The 3228-nt window shown below is 44.4% G+C and overlaps 1 pseudogene; it reads right to left on the reverse strand.

The window, feature by feature from the left end:
- Positions 1-935: 935 nt before the first annotated feature.
- On the reverse strand, positions 936-2059 carry LOC105732937 (L-lactate dehydrogenase A chain-like; annotated as a pseudogene).
- Positions 2060-3228: the final 1169 nt, after the last annotated feature.

A 3228-nucleotide genomic window follows, 5' to 3' on the forward strand; every position in this document is an offset into this window, starting at 1 on the left:
ATCCCAGACATATATTTATAATTTTTTGCATTTAACTCATCAAAGCATCTAGAAAGAGCTGTGTTGCTCTAGTGTCTCTTGTGCCTTCTGATATAGTTTGGATGTTCAAATCTCATGTTGAAATGTGACCTCCAATGTTGGAGGCAGGCCTAGTAGGAAGTGTCTTAGTCACGAGGGTGGATCTCTTATGAATGGGTTGGTGCTCTCCCCATGGTAATGAGTGATTTCTTCCTGTATGATTTCAGATAAGATCTGGTTGTTTAAAAGAATCTGGAACTTCCTTCCCTCTCTCTTGCTCCCTCTCACCATGTGATACGCTGATTCCCCATTTGGCTTCTGCCATAACTGTAAGCTTCCTGAGATCTCACCAGAAGACAAGCAGATGCTGGCATGATTCTTATATATCCCCCAGAACCATGAGCCAAATAAACCTCTTTTCTTCATAAATTACCCAGTCTCTGATATTCCTTTATAGCAATGCAAAAGAAACTAATGTATTTTCTTCAGTAGCTTTTTTTTTTTCTTTCTGAGATGGGATTTTGCTCTTGTTGCCAAGGCTGGAATGCAATGGTGTGATCTCTGCTTACCGCAACCTCTGCCTCCCAGGTTCAAGCAATTCTCCTGCCTCAGCCTCTTGAGTAGCTGGGATTACAGGCATGCATCACCATACCCGGCTGATTTTTTTTTTTTTTTTTTTTTTTTGTATTTTTAATACAGACAGGGTTTCACCATGTTGGTCAGGCTGGTCTCGAACTCCTGATCTTGTAATCTGCCTGCCTCAGCTTTCCAAAGTGCTGGGATTACAGGCATGAGCCATCATGCCCAGCCTTCAGTAGCCTTTTAAGTCATCATTTTTTATTATTTGTGTGTTTATTTATGTATGTATTTATTTATTTATTTATTCCATCTTAAAATATTACTGCTTTAATCACAGATCAGATAAAAAGGACAACATGCACAACCTCCAACTAAAATCCTGTTGTAGCCTAGACAGTGAAATGGTATGACATCAGAAGACTTTAAAATTGCAGCTCTTTTTGGATCCCCCAAAGTGTATCCCCACTCTTCTTCAAACGAGCCTCTTCCTCAGGAGTCAGAGTCACCTTCACAACGTCTGAGATTCCATTCTGTCCCAAAATGCAAGGAACACTAAGGAAGACATCATCCTTTATTCCATAGAGACCCTTAATCATTGTGGAAATTGGGTACACCCGCCTAAGATTCTTCATTATAGTCTCTGCCAAATCTGCCACAGAGAGTCCAATGGCCCAGGATGTGTAGCCTTTGAGTTTGAACACCTCGTAAGCACTCTCAACCACCTGCTTGTGAACCTCTTTTCACTGTTCCTTATCAGTATCAGTCCCTAAATCTGGGTGCAGAGTCTTCAGGTAGACACCAGCAACATTCACTCCACTCCATACAGGCACACTGGAATCTCCATGTTCCCCAAGGACCCACCAATGACAGCTTAATGGGTGAACTCCCAGCCTTTCCCCCATCAGGTAATGGAATTGGGCTGAATCCAGATTGCAACCACTTCCAATAACACGGTTTTTGGGAAAGCCACTTATCTTCCAAGCCACATAAGTCAAGATATCCACTGGATTTGAAACAATAAGCAACTTGCAGTTTGGGCTGTATTTTACAACATTAGGAATGATGAATTTAAAGATGTTCATGTTACACTGGACCAAATTAAGACGGCTTTCTCCCTCTTGCTGATGTGCCCCAGCCATAATAATGACCAGCTTGGAGTTTGCAGTTACATTATAGTCTTTGCCAGAGACAATCTTTGGTGTTCTAAGGAAAAGGTTGCCATGTTGAAGATCCATCATCTCTCCCTTCAATTTGTCTTCAATGACATCAACAAGAGCAAGTTCATCTGCCAAGCCCTTCATTAAGATACTGATGGCACAGGCCATACCAATAGCACCAACCCCAACAACCGTAATCTTAATCTGGGGGGTCTGTTCTTCCTTTAGAAGATTATGAATCAGCTGATCCTTGAGAGTTGCCATTTTGGACTTGGAACCAAAAGGAACCAGGAATGCACGTCGGGCAGGCGACGGGGGCGCACAGCACTGGGATCCAGACTCGGCGGCAGCTGCTCCAGCACTCCTCATTTATTTATTTTTGAGAGGAAGTCTTCCTCTGTTGCCCAGGCTGGAGTGCAATGGTGCCATCTCGGCTCACTGAAACCTCCACCTCCCAGGTTCAAGCAATTCTCCTGCCTCAGCTTCCCGAGTAGCTGGGCCTACAGGCGCCCACCACCATGCCTGGCTAATTTTTGTATTTTTAGTAGAGACAGGCTTTTACCATGTTGGCCAAGCTGGTCTCGAACTCCTGACCTCAAGTGGTCCACCCACCTCAGCCTCCCAAAGTGTTGGGATTACAGGCGTGAGCCACTGCACCAGGCCCATTTTCTATTCTTAAAACTAGGCTAATCCGTGTCAAAGATGTTCCCTTCTTTTGTTTTTTTCCTTTTAAGAAATGGGGTCTTGGGCCGGGTGCGGTGGCTCACACCTGTAATCCCAGCACTTTGGGAGGCCCAGGCGGGTGGATCACGAGGTCAAAAGATCGAGACCATCCTGGTCAACATGGTGAAACCCCGTCTCTACTAAAAATACAAAAAATTAGCCGGGCATGGTGGCGCGTGCCTGTAATCCCAGCTACTCAGGAGGGTGAAGCAGGAGAATTGCCTGAACCCAGGAGGCGGAGGTTGCGGTGAGCCGAGATCGCGCCATTGCACTCCAGCCTGGGTAACAAGAGCGAAACTCTGTCTCAAAAAAAAAAAAAGAAAGAAAGAAATGGGGTCTTGATACATTGCCTATACTGGATTCAAACTCCTGGGCTCAAGTGATCTTCCAATCACAATCTCTTGAGTAGCTGGGACTACAGCCATGAACCACCATGCTTGTCTTTCCATTCATTTTTGATATGCCAGAGTAATGCACCTTGGCACAAACAGGCTATGCTATTTGGATTTGGTTTGGATTTGAATTTGACCAAAGAGTGAAAAGCAAAATTCTAAATTTAGTCACACAATTCACTGGGGTATTCAGCTTCCCAAACTCTGAACTTAGGTTATAAGCATATCCCTGAGATGGAAATTTTAAAACTTATGGGATGGTCGTGGTGACTCACACCTGTAATTCCAGCACTCTGAGAAGCCAAAAAGGGTGGATCACTTGAGGTCAGGAGTTCAAGACCAGCCTGGTCAATATGGTG

This window comes from Aotus nancymaae, unplaced genomic scaffold (genome assembly GCF_030222135.1).
Source record: "Aotus nancymaae isolate 86718 unplaced genomic scaffold, 86718_ANA_hifiasm-v0.15.2.pri h1tg000004l, whole genome shotgun sequence".
In the NCBI taxonomy this organism is placed as follows: Eukaryota; Metazoa; Chordata; class Mammalia; order Primates; family Aotidae; genus Aotus; species Aotus nancymaae.